At 37.5% G+C, this 22,973-nt stretch overlaps 1 long non-coding RNA gene across 1 annotated transcript in view; it reads right to left on the bottom strand.

The window, feature by feature from the left end:
* Positions 1-17,774, bottom strand: part of LOC140647153 (uncharacterized) — a 28,059-nt gene extending 10,285 nt beyond the window's left edge. Inside the window, exons 1-2 of the long non-coding RNA XR_012040679.1 lie at positions 17,652-17,774; positions 3,123-3,184 (exon numbers count right to left, since the gene is read on the bottom strand). This is a non-coding gene — a long non-coding RNA (uncharacterized lncRNA). The remainder of the gene's footprint in view (positions 1-3,122; positions 3,185-17,651) is intronic.
* Positions 17,775-22,973: the final 5,199 nt, after the last annotated feature.

Below are 22,973 nucleotides of genomic sequence, written 5' to 3'. Positions count from 1 at the left end.
GTAAAAGTTAAGAAAACGTTCAGTTTGCAGCAATGACTGCATTATTTTTCTGGCTTTTCAAAATGTGGCATTTGATGTTAATGGTTAGGTTACTAACAATGATGCTTTTACATCTGTAAATTATAAAACAGTCCTTGCTTTTAGAAGAATAACAACTAAAATACTGAAGAAGCAAAGTATTTTTTAAGGCTGTATTTCTTTTGCATAGTGTTAGTCACTGCTAACAAGCATTCCTTCAACTATAAATTGAGAATTACAACATAGAAATGAAATTGTCTTTTGTCCAAAAGATCCCGTACAATTCCGTGAATTTTAAAAAAATACATTGTTTCTTTTTTTTAATGCAGATGAATATACTTCATTCAATCATTTGCTGATTCGCAGATGTACCTCACATACGCTACCCTGTATCACTACTAAGCTATTATACAATTGGCAAAGACTTTCTCTTATCAACTCTCTTGTCCAGTTGCCAAAGATATAAGCAAATGAAATTCCTTTAATTTCAGTGGAGCGTAACTCCAGTGCCTGTTGGAAAGAGCCACAGCAGCAGTTTCAGATGTGTGAACATTAAACAAAGATGCCAAATACATTTTGTGCTGTTGACAAGAAATAAATTAGAAACGAGAGTCCAGAGGTGTGAACCGGTATGGTTTGTACTTTTTCAACATTATTCCTGTTAGAAACTTTATATTAATAATATATATTTTACAGTTTTACTCAAAATCTCTGAACAACTACCCTCAGCTAGAAAAGTCAAAATGGGAAAGTATATGGAAGAGAGACTATATTTTTTAAGACCGGTCCAGCCCTTTTTACTCAGTCTGAAGGGGCTCCAAAGAACCCAAGAGGATCAAGTGGTTACTCCTTCATGAGAAGTTTGCAGGATCAGGGCTTTCTTGATAAGCAACGCTTACTCAAAGCTCATTCTCAAATACATTTGCAACATCAGAATTTCACTACAGAGAAGTAGGAAGAGGATCCTAATTTGCTTTATTTATTAAAAAAATGGGTGTAAGTGGATGTGGATATCTTAATTTCATGCCATCAGCACTTTAATTTACTTTGTATGCTTTCTTACTCTCAGACAACAAATAGGTGTTACCTGAGTAAAAAAAGGGCATCCAAATAATTCAGCAGTGAGCAGATTCCCTCCTTTGCTATACTTACAAGGGAAAATGATACCTATTTCCCTGGGTTAGCCATCTTGTCCAATTCTTCCACTTGGGGTGCCAAGGAAGGGAAGAAGCTGAGTAGAGCTGGAATTAAAATGGGGCAAGCATACTGACATGCCAGTGAGGCAGCCTTGGGATCCGTCCTTTCCAGCAATCAGATTAGCGGCTTTGGATCAGAAACTCTGCAGAGGCAATGCATCTGCTGGAGCCACTGTTCAGGAAATAATTTTGTTATCATTTCTCTCCTTCTCTGCAATAAAGTAAGATAAGGGGAAGGACCCAATACAAACAGTCATCTCTGTTTTCTGCAGTCTCAGGACTATGCTTAATCAGTATTGTCAGCCTTAGGCACGCATAAATATTGAGACTGGCTTAAACTGAAACACACTCTACAAAAGTCCAAGACAAGAATTTTGTTTTTCTTGCCTTCAGTTTGATTCTATACTTGCAAGTCTTTCTCTGAAGACAGATTTTTTTTTGTTTAAATAAAAGCTGAGACTTTTTCCACTTAACAAGTAGACTCAGAAATACAGCTTTAAAGGTGGAAAAAATCCCCACTAAATGCATATCACAGGAGTGGCCACAGGTATAATTCTTGTGCAGTAGTCTTTCTAAATGTCTTTGAATGTTCCAGAGGGCAGGATATCATATCTGATATTCCAACATTTCTAGAATGCTACCTTCACACTGCACATTTAAATTTGTTTTTAGAAGCAGTACAAGCTTCATCCTGTTTCAGTCTGCTGAGTACTATTTCCAAAACAGAGGATGGAAAACACAAAGGACATGTCAGTTTAGGTCTCATTCCTGTACCCAAACTAGTGAAGATCTTCATACTCGTTAATGGGGTTTACCAAACAACAATTTCAGTTTACTTATGCCCGCCACTTGTTTTTGAACATCTCAGCTAGCGCTTTTTTCCAGTTGACCGTGAGCCCTGTTCAGGATGATATCCACTCAAGCTAAAATACGGTGTGATGTGGTGATAGTGCTCCCTACACCCTGCCACAGTCAGCAATTCAGTCACAAGGAGCAGCTATCCTCCACCCAGACTGCTCCAGCCAAACCTTTCCAGTGACTGGAAAGCAGGAGGGCTGGGCATGCTACTGCCCGACGGAGGAGGTAACGCTCCTGCCTATCCTTCGAAGTCTCCTTTCATCACAGTGCAGAAGCAGCAGTGGTCTACAGCTCAGACTTTTTTTCTTTCAAACCAACATTTTTTTTTAGTTACTGCCTACTGTTTGAGTCAAGCCCATCCAAAGGGCAGTAAGTGCTGAAATAGCAGCAGACCCTTCTGGCTGAGAACGGCAGTTAGGTAAGCAAAGACTGTCTTAACCTGATGCAAGAACATAGAATAGACTCACTGTCACAAGGGCTTCTGTGCTGTAGAGCCAGCACTTTTTCTGTAACACACAGTCTTCAGTGTCATATTGTTATTTACAGAAGAAGAGGGTTTGAAGACAATACCTACATTATTTCCAAATTTAAAACAGATTTTTAAAACAGATTTTTCTTGTACTTTCCTATTCTATCACATTACCTAAGAGATCACCACAACTGAAAGTGCAGCTACTTGAACTGCACAGAGCCTAAAGGATACATTCTAAAAAGATAGGTACACTAAGGAAGGGATGGGGTGGCAGTTATTCCTAGGTACACAAAGGCTTCTTTACATTGTGTCACCGTAAAGCAACCTTGAAGTGACCCAAGTTTATAATTGTACCATTTCAAGAGTGCTTTACATCCCCAGAGCTAACCAGTATAAAAGGGGGGCGTAGTGCAAATGAGAACCGAAGCCCCAGAGTTCTTCAGTATTACAGCTTTACATTTCTTGTTCCTTCTATTTTTGAAATACAGCACGTATTATTATAGATAGTTATATCTGCATATTACAAGCAATTACTGGGCAAAGTGCTTTTCTTTGTCAAAGTCATTGGCAAAACTTACATTATCTTCAGAGCAAACAAGCTGAGATCAGATCACTGTGTACACTGTGAAAGCTAAGCGTGCTGTAAAAAAAGGAAGATGGAAAGTGCATTAATTTACAACATGTGCTCTTAAGAAAAAAAGAGCACAACTCAAAGATTCATATTAATATAACGAAATCTGACTTTCCTTCAAAGAACATATTAAAAACTTTACACGTCAATCCTTGGCACTAAAATTTGGTAAAATACTTAATTTATCTCAGCTGCAATCCATACTGTCACGGACTCTCTAAGGCTTATTGCTGTGTTACTGAAACATGCACATGGCCCAGAACCTTACAGCATCCTTCTGCACTGGACAATTGCCTACAAGGAGGTTATTAGCAATTGCCGTGACACAAGGTATATGTGCCCCTATCTCATTCTTCTAGGAAGCTTTTACAGTTCCTGAGCAGCCTAAGAACATTGCCTGACCCTCCTGACCCAGGGGAAGACATGTCGCAGCACCAGAGCGTAGTGTTTCAGTCTCTACAGTCTTTTTATTTAAGGTACAAATTATAACTTTCAGGTCTATACTTGAATCATAGATAGTAAAGATGACTTTACAGCTATCTCATTGGTTTGAAAATAGTGCTTCACTCAGAAGGTTTATAGCCCATTAAGACAGTATGTTTTTCCTTGTATTATCCCCTCCTGTGCAGTACTAATTTCATTTTAACACTATGATTTGAACACCACATACACAATTAGTTTCTATCAGGAATGAAAGCTCTTTCACTCAAGGTCAAATTATACAAAGTCTATGAAGCAGGATGAACCAACGATTTCAGATCAAGTAAAACTAGTCAAAGCTCTATTGTTTTGGATTTTTTTTTCCTAATTCTAAGAAAAGTCTCATTAGAGCCAATCTAGAAATTTAATACATTTTAAAAAAACCCAGTTCTTTTTTCTTCTATTAATGTTATTCCTTCACACATACTGAAATTCAGTTTTAGCCAAATTAACAACAGTTATCTACACAGATAATTAGAAAATATAATGAAGCACTGTTTTAGAACTTCACCAAAGAGCTCTCAGTTCAGGAAAATTAAACAGGAGTGATGTAACTAGTGTGGCATAAAGCACTCTAAGAGAATATTGAGGGATTTTTTGTTTTGTTTTTTAAACGTCCACTACAACAAAAGTTCAGGTAAACCCATAGCTGTGGTGACAGCAGACCTCTCTGGCTTATTCCATTTGTCAGCTGGTCACTCATTTAGAGGAGTAAAGACAGCTTTCCATGAACGCTTCTCATTTCTTATTTTAGAAATCACTAAGTTCATAAATCACCACAGTGGTTCTAGAAAACAGTCATTTGTGTATACATCATCCTACAGTGTTTAAATTTTCCTGAATGAACTGTGCGTCATCTCCAGTTTTAATGTTTGTAATATATCACATCTTACCTACAGCCCAGCAAGCTGAAAGGCTTGATCACTCTATCTTCCTCTTGATACTTGTAACTAAGTTTTAAAAATCTGTCTCTAACCTTGATGTTATCTTCTTGAGGAAGGAGAGTATATGCATAAGTTACAAATTCATGTGGATAAATTCAGTACTTCAATAGATTTGAAGATAGAAGAAAAATCTTTATAAGGCCAACAGATGCAGTTAGGAAAATTAAGCAGGTTTCTTCTGGTCTTTAATAGACGCAACAGATTCAAAGGCAAATGTGAGGTAAAAGAGCCGAGACAAAGCTGGGATAAATACACGCCGGGACTTTTCTGAGTAAAGTTAAAGTAAAGTTATCTGGTACCTGTGAAGTAGAGGAGATTTTAGGAGAGGATAGCAGAGAAGGAAGGGAGAAGAGTGAGGGGAAAAAAGGGGAGAAAAAATAGCATGCACAGTGCAGGGATACTAGCAGGAGTAAGGGAATGGGAGATTACAATGAACTGTAAACCCAGGCTGGATCAGTTGTATCAAGTATCTACTTCTATAACACACTCACTTAAAAAGGCATGTACCTTACTCTAGATGTGTTTATGTTTTAAAGGAAAGCTATGCAAGTAAACTAAAAGTCTCTTCAAAACTAGGAAATAAAGAATATCATCCATCACCCATCCTTAGGATGCATTTTCCTCCTAGGTATAAATGAGAGAGTGAGCTTCATAGCATTCGCTGAATCAACAGTTTTTAAACATTTCCAGTTAAGGTGGACAGCAATGGAGAGAGGATTTTTCCGTTCATTCCCAAAGTTTACACCAGCTTTGGCTGAAGAGCACCAGCTAGGAATTAATGACTGGAGGACATCTGAGAAAAGATGGTGCATACTTATCACTCTGAGCTCACCGAAACAGAGGCTTTCCTACACTTATGGATATATTTTTAAAAATACAGTCATTCTGGCCATTATTATTTAATTCAGGGTATTATTATTGAAGGGAAATAGTACCTTTGTTTGATACAGATCAGTTTAGAGATTCCTTAATTTCATTTCTGCTACAGCAAAGTCAGCTGTGTCTATGCCTTGTTATCCACATTTTGAAAGCCTTATCAACTGTTCAAATAAGCAAGAGAAAGTTGGAGTACTACGTCTCCAGTCAATGGGGGTCCTATTTAGACATGTTTTAAAGACTCACTTGCCATAATTGGAACCGTTTGTGGCAAATTTCAATGTATGTTTTCAGTCTGCAATGAAATGAATGTTAAATTCAAACTTAAATCTGCAAATAAAAGCAACGTGGGATTAGGCAGCATGGAATGCAGGTATGTCAGTGAATCACTAAATGCTGAAACTGCTTAGCACCTCTCAGTATAAAAATTCAGCTTTTGTCCTACTTCTTCTGACAAAAGGAGCCATTCATTTGATGGTACTCTTTCTTATGTTACCTTGTGTCAAAAGGTGCTAGAGTTGTGGTTTCATACATTTGGGAGAAAGGCTGCGCAAGTAACTTTAAACCAGCTGAAGCATCCTCTCATGCTTGTTCTTCCTGCTGGGCTATTACAGTTCCCTCCGCAGCAAACTGGATCAGCAAATGCATCTGGCTGGGAAAAATTCTTTTGCAAGATTTTTTTTTTTTTGAGGAGGAGGAAAGGGAGGCAAGTGGAGGAAAGCATAAGTGAACACTATCAGTAAAGAAATGCTCTCAGAAAAAGGTGTTTAGCTTGATTTCAGAATGAGTATTCTCAGTTTTATAAATGAATATTTAAATATTACGCAGTTACAGGTGTAAGTCTCATTCTCATCACTGCAGAACCACATCCAACATCTAATTGGCCTAGCAAGTCAAAGAGTTTAAATGGAGCAGAGTTATGCCCTACATGAAAGCAGACAATACCTTCCACCTTTAGTACCTATAAAATCAGCATCATCAATTTCCAATGTATTAGGAGCTTCCTGGCTTCTGTTCCCACTTCCTGACCTTTTGAAAGAAATCTTGAATTCCTATAGCTGAATAACTACCTAAAGATCTCAGGAATAGACTGGAAAACTGAATTAAAACAATCCTTATGTGCCAAAACAGAGGTCTATAGTGATGCTCCAGATCTGTTTTTGTAAATATCATAACAACTCTGATAGTTTCTTCTTTCAAGCATCCTTTTAATATATTATTTCCCATTTATTATTAATTTGCCTCCTGCCTTTTATAAGGATAAATTCTCAGCAACTTCCAGAGGTAGAAAGAGTTGGAAAAACATTAAATAATACAATTAATACTAGCTATGTTTCAAGATTATTTTCATTTCTTATTTCATCTTTACTTTCTTCCAGTGGCCTCAGATGAAAACATGACCATAGGATAACATATACATAACAGTGCATTTGTTAGCTGTTTGCACTATTGCTCCACCAGAAGTCAGAGCATACAACAGAAATATTCAATGCAGTAATGGTTGTTTTGAGGTTTCAAGTAATCCAGGTAAAATGGGGAATCAAGAGCTTGGAGATTTCCCCTTTCAAACAAAGAAGAATACATTGATGTATCCACGATTTTGTTTTGTTCTTATTATGGAAAATATTCTTGAGCATCTGCTGGACATAGAAGTAGCAGCTACAAGTCATAAAATCTAGCAGTAATTATGTGCAAGTTAAATGTAATTGAGGTACAGTGGATTTTCAACAGGAAAACACCTCCCAGGTTCCCCCATTGGCTCAAGCACTGAGAAAAAAAAATAAAAATAGCCTTGCTCTTCTGTGATGCACACCATACATGAATCAAGTAAGTGCACAAGAGTGATCTGTAAAGCCCCAACCTATGCTGTATTTTGGTGGCTGTAGCATCAGTTGATTACCAGTGCATGCAAAAATGCAAATGGCACTGGGTCCCTGTAGGTCTATGCAAAATGCAAATTCATAATATGAAGCAGAAGCTGAACTGCTCACCAAGTCCAAATGAGTTAGCTTTGTATAAAACTTTATGAAGAGTGTACCTGGAGGTGGACAACATACCCAAAGTTAAAGCAGAAGAAATGAAGAGAATGGGTCCATATAGATGCACTGTGATCTGGCATGGGGCCCTCTTAATCTACCAGCGGGCCTCTCTTTCTGCACAGGGTCCTCACCATTTTGTTCACCCCTGTTAATCGCACTATGCTCCCCGCTGACTTAACGCTCTCTGAAGTGAATCCCAGCACGTTGCAGTCCTGCCTGATGGCACTGCATCATCCTGTTCTTTCACTTGTGATTCATCATTGGACGTGCAGCTATCAGCCGGTGCGGGAATTTCACATTCAATTTAAAGATACAATATTTAAATTTTGTCTTCTATGCCTTTCCGGTGTGACTTTTCCTTCCTATATTGGAAAGCCAATGGATAAGTCTTATTTCACTCTACCCTGTGAATGAAACATAGCACGCACATTACCCACTGAAATACACATCTGCAGTAGTAGAATATAACAATTCATTAAGTGCAAAGTTACAAGTCCCGTTCCACTCTATAGTTAATGCATGCAGTGAAGATCCTGTTCTACCTATATTGAAGATAAATAATGCAAACGTGTTTTGGGAAATATCATACTTTAGTCATACGTGTGCATTTGTACATTTGCCTCCTCTTACATTTGTCCGGGTTGAGCTCCCTGAAAGCTGTTGTGTACTCAACCCAGACAGTCAACAAGAATGATAAAATGTGACTTATCTGATTAACCACAAGTATGCACTATTGTTTAAATTCAGAATATTCATGATCAATCAAGTCAGTAAATTGTATCTGGGAAAAGCTATTAATAAAAAATATTTGAAGAGATGAACTCAAGGAAATTGTGATCTCTTTGTGGTTATTCCATAAGTAGAAAAGAGGGACTAAAATCATTCAATATACTACTTCTGCCGGATTATTCGCTCTGCTCCACTGAACACTCATAAGCACATTCAACTATTAAATTAGCACTGCTAAGCTGTGCTATTTGTGTTGGCTATTTTTATACACAGCAGGCAATAATCATTGCTTAATGAGAGACTAGGCTTTAACACCAGGTGTGATTTTGTTCGTAGGAGATCTATTTTTCTACTTTTCATAGTTTTCATCCAAACCAGTTTTCATCCCCACCAGTACCACCTATTTCTGTCCTGAGGGTTGTATGGTGAAGGCCGATTGGAAGCTCAGCATGGTGCACAATACTTGATTTGCACTGATTGTCATAAAATGTAACGCACAGCGTTCTGTGAAGATGTGCAACAAAAGTGTGATTTTTGTTATGTTCCTTGCATTAGAGATCACTTCTAATTTGCAGCCTCTTCTATTCAGCTCTTCTCTTTGCGAAGAAAAGCAAAGCTCTGTTCAAAATGTTGGTTTCTCAAAAATCCACCTGTAACAATGAAAGAAATGTATTCACAGAATTTACTGTCAGAACACTACACAAGGGAAGCAAACATTTTTTCCTATACTAATGACAAATGTTCAGCATATAAAGAGCTTAATTACATGCTATAAATGGCTGACTTTCTGCTTTGCTAGTCAGCTATTCAACCAGAAAGAATGTTGTAAAATCTTAAGAACAAAAATCAAAGAAGAAAACTCATAACTTCTGCACACATTACAAGAGAAAGCCCATTTTTCAGACAGTTGCAGATGGACATAAACTCCTGCTACAGGCATTTCTGGGCAAAAGACAAATAAACAAACAAAACTACACATGACTCTGCATTTGCCAGATTTTTTTTTAGACTTAATGAACTTAAGTACAACCAGATCAAGCAAAAACATGCATTCTTTCTCCCAACAAAACACAAGCAGATCCAGTTCCTTTCATGCGAGACTTTTAGCCCAATCTGGAGCAAATACAGAGCAGAGCTCTAAGCATTCACTCTTATAAAATCCCATTACCAAAGACAAATATGAAGCAACTTGGAAATATCACTTCACCTGTAGATTACAACTTTCAAACTAGTCTAGAGTACCAATTCTGTAAAACTGACACCAGCTTTAACTGTGTAAAATAGATTTTTAAAAATATTTCTGAATTGAAAATCTCAGTCAGGAAGCTAAACACTAAAGCAGTCAAGGATGTGGGAATACCCTCACACTTACAGAACTTCTCTTATTTTTGGGGACACCAGAGGATAACTTGGACTGTAAATAGGGAACTTCAAAAATACTGAAAATGGAATTCCAAAGCATGCATACTACTTGAATGTTTGAAAACACTACTCTGAAAAAGCAAATATTGTTCAAACTAGCAGCTTCTGTACTTTATCTCAGTTTTAATCTTTAGGCTGAGGATAGTATCACTTGACTATTGCAAGGCAACAGGTTGCAGAGTATTCACATTTTTATATGTCCTGTGATACTCACAAACGTCATGGAAACACTAAAGAAACCAGAATTAGTATTTCCTGTCTTCCATGGACCAAAGGGGTTTTTTGTTGTTCGTTTTGTTTTGTTTCTTTAAAGTGGCACTTGTTACTGTTATAGCATCGAAAACTCAGTAATTCTCCTGGTCTCCTGCAATCAGCTTGAGAGTACTGACAACCTTAGAAATCTGAGAAAACTTACAAATAGCTCTGTGGAAGTTATTTTATCCAAAACCTAGCAAGACTGGTTAGGGTGCACACTACTAAATATTACTGTGGTTTGCTAAAGTAGTGTTTGCAAGATGTGATGATACAGAAGCCCCAAGTTCTGAATTTGAATTCCCTGGTGACAATTTGGTCTCATTCTGCTCTATGTATCTTTCTAATCTTATGGAAACTGGATGGTCTCCGTTCCAGTTACCGTCAGAATCTGTACCTGAATAAGTATTTTTCCTAGTTTACAAATGTAGAGCAAGACAAAGTACTACACCAGTACTACATCAGGAAACCTCAACTTAATCAATTTGCTTTGACAACATACTCTCATAGCATTTACTCTCATAACCAAAGCACTATGGATTCATCTTTTTATTGCACACATCTCAGAGTGATGTGAAATTAGTAATTATCATCCGTGTAGCTCTTAAAAACCCATAGCGAGCTATGTAGAAATACTATTAACAGTCATTTAAATTAACTGTCTTGTTGTGCAACCAAAATTTTACAGCATTCAGAAACGGCAAGTAGAAACAGGATCTCAGGCCAAAAAGAGAAAAGTAATCATATGATTGAAAAATATTTGCTACATGACATTGCAGCATAAATGTTCCTATACTATCCCCCGCAGCCACATTTTTAAAGTTTGTTTTTACTTCCTAAGTCTTCAGGAAACCCCAGAATTTTTGTAGAGGTACTCATATATTGCGTACATTTTGCACCAGGTGGGGGAAAATCCAACACATTTTGCTTTTTCCCAGCAGCATTAATCATTAAAATCTTTGTGCTATGCTAACACCACACACTCACCCACCTAGACAACTGTCACTACTGCAAAGAGGAAAGTGACAGTGCCTGGATCACAACATGGATCACTGCACACCCTGCTGCACACGTCTCCTTCAGATCAGTCTGTTGTCCAGCTGAAAGGTGTAAGTAAAGTCCCATTTGTTAAGGAAACAGTCATATTCTTCTTCTATATATTGACTTCTATTCTGTGCAGCCCGTAGCAATATATGAATATAACCCCTTTTGACAAATGGTAGTTTAATGCAAAAGGGATTGCTCTCTACCAAACTTTAACCTGTTCATCCAAATTGTACTTATGGCTTATTAGCAATGCCTTCTACTGCTATACATAAATCACCCAGATGCTATCGAAGAAACATGGTTGTGTCAAAAATAATGCATCTCTTCAGCAACATATTATGGATCTCCACTTATCTGTGAAAAAACAAACAGAATAACCAAATCATCATGTTTAATTGTAAGTGTTCTTTCAGATCTGCACAAAGAAATGACTAATCAGAAGCAACTCGTCACCTGGCTTCAGTTTGATTTATGGGGCACGTTTTTTGTTTATTTTTCTGCCCAGAGAGATGTTGGAATCTCCATCCTTAGATGTTTTTGAGGCTCAGCTAGACAAAGCCACAGCTGAGCTAATCTACCATTGGTGACAGTCCTGCATTGAGCATATGGTTGGACGTGCATTGGTCCCTTTCAGCCAACACTTCTGCAATTCTACATTATGAAATCAGAGTCTCATATGTGAACTGGAAGTTAACACCACATTTCTTATGCTTTCTTTTCTAGTGCAGCATGATTTTCCTGTCTAAACACCCTTGTCCATACTAAGATTTTTCTTTTCTTGCTTGTCAAGGCCACTCTTGTACAAACATTAAGATACTCCCAGTCCTCCTTTCACCAACTGCCTGATCTGGGCCTGACTCAAACACAAGTGCTTCCCTCAGAAATTAAGCAGAGTTGCTAGGTTGGTCCTCTAATGATGATCGCCACTTAAATCCAACTGCCAACTCAATTTTGCTTCTCTATTATTAATATAGCAATAGTATCAAGCATGCATATCTAGATATCTGTGCATCCCCTATGCACGGGATGCACAGATGCAGCAGCAGGTGCTGTACAAACACCCAATAAAAAGATAGCCCTTTGGCATACTTTCCCAGAAACTCCTCAAGTATGAGATTTCTTGAGAAAAAAAAAAGATTGCATCACATATTTCTGACAAAAGTTATTTACTGAGCTCCCATGAGTAGCAGCATTACGAAAGTTGAGGGAGGGACAAAAACCACATAAGATTAAGGAATTTTCTCTTTTTTTAAGACAAACTCAGCAGAGGGAGAAGGGGACTGTAACAGAAGTGAGTGAATGCAGAGTAGCCAGGCTGGTCTGACCTTTAGAAGCTCAGAGTATTTAAAGTGTGGCAGTTGCATTGATTTCCTATGTCTACCATACTGTATTTCTCCTACACTGACAAACAGGAGACTGGGCTGATTCATGAGAGTCACTATTTGCATGTTAAGTTTATTGGCTTTCTCTACTATAGCTTCTGTCAGTAATGTTCGACAAAGACCTTTTCACAATGTATTCTCCCTATTGTGTTCTCCATGTGAAAGATTAAATACAGCAATTATATATACCCATACATTTACTTTCTCTGCCTTTACTACATTCTAATTTTAATACTTTAGCTATGAAAATTGGGGAAAGTAGTGTCCGCAATTTTAAGAAAAATAACGTGACTTGGTCTGTGCTGATGCACCTTCTTCTGTCAACGTTCCTCTACCTTGTACTGGAGAACCAGTTCTTGATTTTCTCCTTCCTGTGACAAAACATTGGTTTTCCTCATGGGAGTTAATCTCTGAATAGGCTCTTCCTTTCTTCCCTTTGTCTTTTTGTTCTTGTTCCAGTAGGACAGTATTATATTACTTATGGTATAACACCAGCCAGGCAGCCTCTTCCAGTGTAAAATGTGGAAGGCATGTAAAATGCTTCAAAAATTAAAAGCTTCAGGGCAAACTTCTCTAATCAGGTAAGTCTACACGCATAAGTCTACTACTGTAGATGCTGAACGTTACAACGTCTCTCTGAGGTAAACTACTGGTACTGTCTTGGGTTGTCCCCATATCATATGCAAGTCACCACAGAGGGGGACTGGACCCAAATTGCAGGAGTCGTCAAGATGGCTAAAGCTATATGAACTACTTGGCACAGGACCACAGGGAGTGGGTGTATTAGCTGTGCCTTGCAACAAGCCAACACTAACAGAAAGCCTTAGAAGACCGTGGAATGGTGGAAGGGTGATTCCGCGCGCACAAGCGTGTCTGAAGCCATCACTCCCAGGCACAGCGGCAGGCTTCCAGAGTAACGGAGGATTCTCTGCTGGCTTTCCAGATTTTTCTTACAACACCAGGCAGTAGAAAATGTTTTTCTGAGGTCTCAACTTACATTTACAGTTCTTTGAGGCGGCTGTTGCCCACATGGCTGTGCAGCTCTGTGACTATGGTGTAGGCTTGACTTGCTCCCTGGCTCTATAAGAAGTTTTTGACTCATATAACTTGCCTCTCTGTTTTCGTATTGCCAGTAACATATGTTCACAGCCATTAGGTCTGACTCCATATCTTCTTATTGCCATATCTTATTGCCTCTTATGGTCATATCATTGCTAAGGCAAAGGGCATAACATTGATCTTCTATGGCAAGCTTTTGTAACCCTTTCTCTGTCAGCCCAACAGTGTGTTGATGGAATTCACGCAAATGTTCAAATATATGTTTATTGTACTTGCTTCTTTGTAGGACCACAGCACTCTGTTGGATCTTTTCCACATATTGCATTTTTTCCTAATTTTCATTTCAATGTTAGTTTTCTTCATAAGCATCCTCATTTTCCTACCTATATGAAACAAAGCATCTACATGTCTTATACGCTCATTGCATAGTATCATTTGTACAGTGCTAAAAATTCTGTCTGAAAACAGTTAAGTACGAGTTTCACTTGATTTGTTGTGGCTGAATTTCATTTCTTGAACTACTGCTTGTATTATCATTCCCAGCAATTTAAACTACCTAACTGGTTGATATCTACTGCTACTGTCTGTCATCTGAAGTATCTTAAGACACTACAAAGAACTAGTAAAGATTAAAAAAATTTCCTATAGCAAACTGTTCTAAGTGAAAGCAACTGTGAGTTAAATAATCAAATGCTCTACTTCATTAGGTTCTTCATAGAATTAATTTTATAGGTTAAAAATTTATTCTTTCCACAAGATATAAAAGCAAAGCAATAGAAATTATAAGTATGTTACACATACGATTATAACGGTGGTATTCAGCTGCCTAAACATATGCATCTAATGCTATTTTAGATACTCTAAGGTGTGCAAGACATGCATATTGGGACAGCATGCATGGTTGAGGGCCTCCACCCTTCTGGAGCAGCACTTGAAGTCAGATGTAATTGTGTAGTGCTTCTAAGGCAGTGCTAGACCAATGTGATTTGCCAGCTGAATCACTCCCTAAAAATGTAATTGCTTTTAAAATATATACATAATTGATAATGTTACAATTTGGAAATAAATAGAATATTCTACAGACATAATTAAAATTTCAAAATGTCAATATTTTAGCCTAGCTTATGACAGAAAACAACTGAAACCTCTCAATATTCCTTCATGGAACCAAAATCCCACATTTGGCTTGCCTTGTCACTATATTTGTATTACTATACCACTTAAGATAGAGTCATTAATGGAGCATAGACTGTAGACTGAGATTCCTGTGTCTGTCACCAAATCATCCCTTTTTAAATCACTCTCCTTACAAAATGCTTAAAACTCTTATGTTGAATCCTCATCTTTCACTCATTTGACATTATAATACATAAAGATTTATGTTAATGAAAAAAACTGATTACATATTCATGGATTTGTAGTGTCAGACCTGCAAAGAAACTTCAGAAGCTTTTCAAAGAGTACACTAATTTCTGTGATTTCTGTGTCCATTGCACAGGACTTTCCTTTTTGGCAACGTTAGGATTTTTTAGCTATTATGGTAAGCTATCATTACTTAGTGACATTTGTGGGTTTATTCAACCAGCCTAACTCAGTCTGACTGCTAAAAAAGTTGCAGACAGGAAGTAATTTCAAACTTGGCTTTAACGCTGGATGCAGACAAATAACATAACAGGACTATCAACTCCTGTATTCATTGTGGCTCTTAATAAAATGTAATTAATTGAATAAAAAGATTAAAAATCTTAGTCTGAAATATTACTGATCCCCAAATAATGTTCAACTAATGCTAATTATTTGAACTTTAGGTCTCCAGTTTCCCACTGAGCCAGATCATGACTTTGGATGGCATAAAAACAGTAGCAGCAGCATTGAAGTCACTCAAGTATAAAAAGTATGAGATCAGAATCAGCCCATTTATCTAGAAATGTTAAAAAGAAACTTTTGGTTTAAGAATTTCAGTTTAAGAAGTTTTTCACTCCTCCCATGATCAAACAATAACTCATTATTAGAGACAGCAATAAAACAAAACCTCTGACTCCATTTACATTTTACAGAAAAAACCCTTACTGTTAGTATTGCATAAAATAAGCATACTGCCTCTATAAAGCACAAGTTTATTCAAGATCATGCAAAACTCATCTTACGGAGTGATGTATTGAAGCATTAGAATTTATTTTATATAAATTTGTTGGTTTTAAGATGGATTTTAGTAGTGCTGTAATAACTAATAGTTAGGTTCTAACTAGATAGTCTACGAACAGAGCCAGGCTCAAGTTTCCTACCAGAAACACTGCAAGGAATACGTTGTGTATAAATTTCCTATGCTTAACAGGCCTTAAGATCTCAAAAAAGATATAGGGATTCTAGGCTATGTGGGTCACTAACATGATCAATTGCATTATAAGTAAAAATTTCATTGTTATTTTTGATTCTTCATTTTTTAGATTCATACGGATTAAAAGCCTGTTAAATATTCTTCTGCATTCGTTAGGTTTTCAGTAAGTGCAAAATTCTCACCGGCATTACACTAATGAAGTACACTTAAAGTCAGCTGGTATAAATTGTGAATGTGGCACATAATGATTTGACTCAAATACATCATGAGATTTAAATTCAGGGAAAATTCCATAATAGCCTTTTCTACATTTTTACTCAATTTATTCCAAGCCATTTTTTCTTTCAATTGCTAAATTGCAGCTTAATTAAAAAGGATCAAATCTTCGTTTTTGAAAACTTATCCACAAACTGGGATTTTATACAAACAAGTCAAGTCTTTTTGCCTTCTTCCTTCTCAGTAAAATTCATAAAGATTCACATCAATTTCCATCAAATAAAATTGTCACAATAACAGCTCTGTGCTTTTCTCTTTTTGAGCACTTAAGTTCACAAATAGTAGCTTTTGTTACCAGAAACACTCACTGTTTATATCTGAAACAAATCTATGCAGTTTGATTTACTTCTAAAGCAAGGGCCAATTAGTAGAAACAGAAGAAAGCAGGGATACAGACCAGTAAGTAATCTCACCCACAGAAATAACCCTGCAGTCATGAAGGAAAAAAAATCCACTCAGAAATCCTATGTGTGCTTGCGATATGGCATGATGTTTATAAGTCAGCATACATCTTTTACATGGCAGAGATGTTTATGGCTAAATGCTGACACGTTGCCTAACAGCAACAGCAAAATGATGATGATAATGAAGAAAAGTAGATGCAGTCATTAGTTTTTTCTATTTATACCAGGAAAACTTGCCAATTTCCCCTGAGAAATAAGAGTCATAGGCTATGTCTAGACCGCAGTCAGAAGCATGACTACAGCAAACGTATCCTTAGCCAGGATAAATTGAAGACATCTAGCTCAGGTATTAGCAAGAGAAAAAAGCACCATATAAATACGTGGCCTAATTATTCTGAGTCCTGGCTGGAACCTTCTTATTTGTATCTGGACTAACTAAGTGGATTAAAGCAGGGCTTAAGTGTTTTCCCTGTCCCATCAAAACCAGCAGGGCTACTTTAAATTAGAATCCCTCTCTGAACTAGAAATAGCTTTTCAGTGCTAAATATTAAAATATTCTGGCCAGGTTGCTTGGCTCTAAATGTTGCCTCCTCAGCTGCAAAAAAAGTCTACTCAGCTGGAGAGCAGAGGACAAGCATCAGGGCCTGGAGGCTAACGATGCCAAAGCAGGTAAATGGGCAGAGCCCTGGGCTCATCCCGGTTGCAATTCTTTCTCCCGAGAACTGCAGGGGAAAGGAGAACCACGTTGCAGCTGCACATCAACATCTGTCCCAGCAAACACAGCAGATCCTAGCAGATAAGAATTTGCCCTTGTAACAAGTGAGATGCAACAGTCTTTATGCAGGCGCTCAATTAAATCCTCTTATTATATAACTGGTGATCACAGCTCCTCACAATAAATGTTCTATTGTTTTCAAACCTGAACTTAAATATTCTATCCACTAGAAAATAATAACACACCTTTATAGCAGTATAAAAGCCTGCTTATCAACTTAAAAGGAGACTGCAGTTGTACCCACTCAAGTGAATTTCACCAGTAACTTGGTATCATACAGCTCATAAATCACTTATGGCTAAAATAGGCCTGTGCTTGTCCTCTAGGCAGATGATGCAGAAACATCCATACTGAAGGTCTGGAAATCCCTGTTTAAGTCTGGTGATGGAAAATTATGCGTCTCCTCACCTACTTCAGTTTTGCGGTAGACAACCACCTCAAGAGAAAACTTACCTACTCTACTTTCTCTCAGACCCCTGCCAAATCACAGTATCAACACCAGTCTTCTCGTGAAGGGGAACAACTTCAGCTGACGTAATCTGTTTTCATCTGGAACGGGAATAATATTCTTCCTGAAGGAAGACTTACCTGCTATTCAGCATGAGAGCTTTCATATGACTAGGAGCTAAAATCCTGCCACTAAATGGCTAGAGTACTCTGCTGGAAACAAAAAGTGCCCCTGTTTACATTAGCATGCTTGAACCGCCAGCAGGTTTTTTCAATTAATACTGTCACTTTGCCAAACACTCATGAAATTTGGCAGAAAACGTTGATTCACCAATCCCATGTGAAATTTGTCCCTGGAAAACACAATGCGTAATAATAGTCATGACAGAAAAATGCTAAAACACACAAGGGTTTGTAGGAATTCTCAGCACTGATCAATGATAGCCAGCAGAAAATAAAGCAGGGCTTCATAAATAAACTGCTAAGCATATTAAGCTCAAAATAAGATTACTTGGGAGATCTGGTAAATTTAGAGTATCCTAAAGCAGAACGAGCATGCAAATAGACATTGATTTTCTTGCTTGTTAAGCACTGAACTAGTCTTTCTAGCTTATTAAACTGAAAAAACATTCTCTTTGTCCATCTCAGGAGTTCTAAGAGATATTAGTTAGTGGCCAATCACACACAAAAAAGGCAGCAAAAAAGCAACCACCAAATGAAGTGTTTAGAAAATGGCTCTGTCTTCAACCAATATTTTGACAAGGAAAAGCATTACAAGAAGGATGAGAGGCCCAGACAAGCATGGGATGACTGCAGTACATGAAACACCACTAGTATGTTCTGATGGTCAGAGCAATTCAGTCTAATAATGTTGAGAAAACAAAATTTAACAAGTGACATCCAGTAAATACATAATCAGAGAATGCTTAAGTGACTTGGGATTTGGAAGGCAGTTACTTAAGGAATAAGTTTAACTGTTTATGTATTTGAGTTAAAAAGACGTTAAGAAGAGGGTGTAGAATGACTTGCTAGATGTCTTTGATAATAATCCAGCAGGTACCACACAAATAGTTTTGTTAGTATTGGCAAAACTAAATAAACCCTGAGGAGAAGTATGATTGGAAAAAGCAAACCTTGTGGTGTAAAATAAACTTGCATGTCAAAATCAAGTACGAAGTTCACTCAGATTCCTGACAGAAGTCTATAGCAATGAATTGGCAGCCTTACTGTTTATACTGCTCTAACTCATGTGTTACTTTAAAGGAATTTTCTTTAGCTAATGTTGAGGCCTTGAGGCAGGAAGGTCTCCATCTTACTGACATTCAGCTGTAGAAAAAGTGGCAGCTCATCCATTGTATATCTCATCCCATCCTATATTCCACCACCAAGGTCTGGGCGATAAAATAGATTGTGATTCACCAAAGCAAGCGTTTGGTTTTTTTCTTGCAGTTGATTTAGACTATAAAAACACAAACAGGAGAAAAAACTTTGAACACAGAGTTCAGAACTCTAATTTTAAAATATACTAGAAACACAAAACATTAACTCCAGTGAGACAAAGTTTGGATTTATATGCCAGCCTGCAGTAACTAATCCGTACCAAGCCAGCAGGGGCAACTGCTGAAGGTAAGAGAGGAAATAACACATTCTTGCTTTCAGCCTTACTACAGACTTACAATTTTTGAGTCTTGTCCTGATCCAGATTTTCAAAAATCTTCTCCTGACACATTTGCTTCATGATATTCAGGTACTAATTACAGGCTTTGTAGGTTTTTGAAATGATGGAGGGTTTCCTTTATAAATTATTGTAAATGCTAGGGATTTTGCAATATTTGCTGGGATTCCTGAATTAAAGCAAGTCTCAGATACAGAAATAAAATAGACATTTGTGAAAGGTTACATGAGCCAAGGCTATGTGGGATGAGCAAAGCATTTCCACTGGCTTCAGTAGAACTAGATTTAGCCAAATCAGAGAAAGGGAAAAGAAAAAAAATCACAGTCAGGCAAGCTGCTTTCTCATCTCCTGCTGTGCAGGCAGACAAAGATCAGTGTGACAAATAGCATCCTTCCTAATCTATTATGTCTGGTAGGTGACTCACTCTCTCTCTTCTAAGCCATACTAGTAATGCCAGTAGAAATTATTGACTAAACCACATTTGCTGAGACTTACTTGGATGTCGATAGTATTGAAAGGAAATTAAAAAAAGATATCCATGCAGCCCTTGATGGTTGTGAGTAATTTTTCTGGATCAAAATTACATATAGTTGTGGTATGGTTTGCATCCAGGATGTGGTTTAGCTGTGTCTGGAAATCTAAATTAAAAAGAGAGTCTAAGAGCACCCAACACAATTTGAGCACATTAAAAGTACTGTATGTTTGACAGAATTAATTTTTCCTACTTAGTGTTATTGACTTCTTTTACCAAGAAAATCTGTCTGTGTTGCATGAATATGATTTACATTCAGAAAGTTCTGATTAGATGTGTATCTCATGCTCTTGACTAAGTTACAATTTCTTAAAATATTTGATAACCACAATGAAGAGATTCATCCTGGATATTGGACAACAGTGGAAATTGCTGCATAAAGATTACATTAATCGTAGAATCATCAGGCATTAATTCTACCAGCTAGTCAAGAGGCCAATATTTCTCCTTTGTGATTAGGGAAGGACAGTGGAGGTTGCCAAGCTTATCAGCAAGTCAAAAACCAACCTGGGACTAGAATTTGAGGACCATGACATCCAATCAGCTGGAAATTTCCACAGGATTCAATAATGACAATTATATTTAAAAAAAAAATCTACATGTCATACAGTCCTAACAAGAAAACAGAGCAGTAAACACCCCATTTGCCTTCACTACATCGTCTATATAGGGACTGATGAAGTTTCTGAATGATACCTACTTTTTGTGAGTGGGGTGGTTTGCTTTTTCTTTTTTTTTCCACACTGAAGGACCAGAGGATCCTAGCTTAACTTAAAGTATCCTTTAAACTTATCAACATGTCTTACATAAGGAAGCTTTCCCAACAAATGCAGAAGGCTCATGTCTTAAAGGAGGAGTTACTGTTTGCCATTATGCCTCTCCATTGATTTAATTTTTTTTTATAAAAACATTGCACGAGAGGAGAAGGCAGTCTGTTAAATGACAGACATTCATTCTTTCCTGTCTTCTCGGTGTCTTTAAATGAAGTTCTTACACAAGCTTAGTACAAGTTTTAGTACTGAATGAAATAACAGCAGTTTATATGCTTAAGCAATACAAAGCCAATCAGAGACTCCTCTGGGAGACAGAACATTTTTTTCACTCAAGACTTCTTTTTGATCCACATGGGTAATTCTCAAAGTGTTATGTTAAAAAACCATTATGCTAAGAGGCCCAGCATTAAGAATCCTAAGCTTAAACTGTCACTTTATGAAGCAGATTTATGCCTTATGACAGTAATTGCTCACACCAAAGGAAGAAGCTGGTGCACCAGCCAAGCACAAAGCAGAATATGGGGAGAGCATAGAGTTATTGCTATTAGATGAGGTTAGGGATCTGATAATGTCTGGTTTTCACAACTAGAAAATAACTTTTCATTTAAATAAAAAAAAACGCATACTATACACAAACAGGCACTTGTTTGTGTAAATGAACATAAATGATGGCATTTTTGTCCAGCTTTGTTTTTTGAAATAACTTGAATCACAATAAGCATGTTGTACTTGTTCTCTGTGCTTGACTTTGTATTGCTTTAAATGAACTAGTTAAATCTTAATTTAAGCTATCCTGTGTTTCTTGAATTCATGTGCTCATAAAAGAACTAAAAAGAAAAAAGCGAATATAAAAGCAAGGCAAAGTAAAACATCTGTTAGAAGGAAAGTAAATCTTCTGCCTGTAAACTGCTGGACTGGGATCTCTGTAAAAGGCAAAGACCAACTCTGTGCACCCAGGAAGTAAATGTAAAAATTTTAGCATGGGCTATTAAACAGGGAAAAATAGAAAGCTTTCCTGGTTGCAAAGCTACATATTAACCAAAACAAAATTTGGTCCTATGTCCCTCTTCTCTCTCTTTCCCTACCTCATTTTAGATTTGAAAAGCTTTTCAAAGTGTTGCAGTATGCACTCCCTCAGAAAACTGCATAAGCAAAAAATAAAACAGCTCCATAAAGTATAGTTTCTCTGATATGTTTTTCAGGTTTTGCTCTCCCAGTAAATTCAAGCATGATCTGAATGGTAACAGCAAGTTTATGGACAATGAGTAATAGCATGACATAGCTAATTAATGCTATTTCAGTCCAGACTGTTTAAACAATCAAGCCTAATTGTGCTAAACAGTGTGATGGTTTTATGTGGACAGCAGTGAATGAGCAAATCCAATGGAGATTTAAAGCTAAAGCCCAACTAACTTATACTTTGCGGGTATAATGAACTCATCCCAGTACCTTCATTACTTGCAACTCCTGTTGGTTCTGTGGTCTTTCCTCAAAAAGAAAAAACACGTGCTGTACTACGCTTTGTTTGGACAGTGTTTCTGTCACTGATTTAAAACCAAAAAATACATGCCATCTGTTATGTAGAACAGCTCAGCTGCTGAACATGCACGGATGCTTCCTGGACATTTATGCCTCTGTTAGGCAGGTTCTTGAACCTGGTTAGGCTCTTCCTAATCACCATGTGGCTAATCTTGATAGGACAGAGCATGTAAACCTCCGCATTCTGATTAGCCTCTATAACGTGATCAGAGTTCTGGGTGCGCTATAACACCCCTATCAATTTCTTTAAATACAGAGGAATCAAAATAATCAAAATTGATTGCCTGCAAGAAGTCCAGTTTAATTTTATTTACATCAAAGCGAACAGCCAAACTTACTGTACTCCAAAGTTTCCTTGACAATGTGGAAAGGTGTGAAAGCAGAGAAAGACAGAACAAGGATGCAGCTGAAAGGCAAAGAGCAGTCAAAAGCAGTTTGTCTGCATTCTCCTCAGCCCCTCTGCAGATTCCTAATGCTATCCTTCCTCCCTGCCAAACCACCCAAGCTTCATCACTACAGCAGCAGATCACAAGTGTGCATCTTCAAACATTACCATTTCATTTCTTCCAATTCTGCTTTGAAATCACTTCAAGATGTGCAATGGTCTTATCCCAACTCTGCGCAGTCACAAGGGCTTACCCTCTTACCAGGCATTTCTTCATGCTCTTGCCAGGCAGAGCCTGGCTTCTCCATCACAAGCAAGGCATGGGAAGTTGTAGACAACCAAATACAGAGGACAACCAAATACATAGCTAGGTTTATATTAGGAAAGTAGTTTTTGCTGAGTAAGCTTAAATTTCAGATCTGAA

Source organism: Ciconia boyciana, chromosome 1 (assembly GCF_034638445.1).
Source record: "Ciconia boyciana chromosome 1, ASM3463844v1, whole genome shotgun sequence".
Lineage (NCBI taxonomy): Eukaryota > Metazoa > Chordata > Aves > Ciconiiformes > Ciconiidae > Ciconia > Ciconia boyciana.
This window is presented reverse-complemented; position numbering and strand designations above follow the sequence as displayed.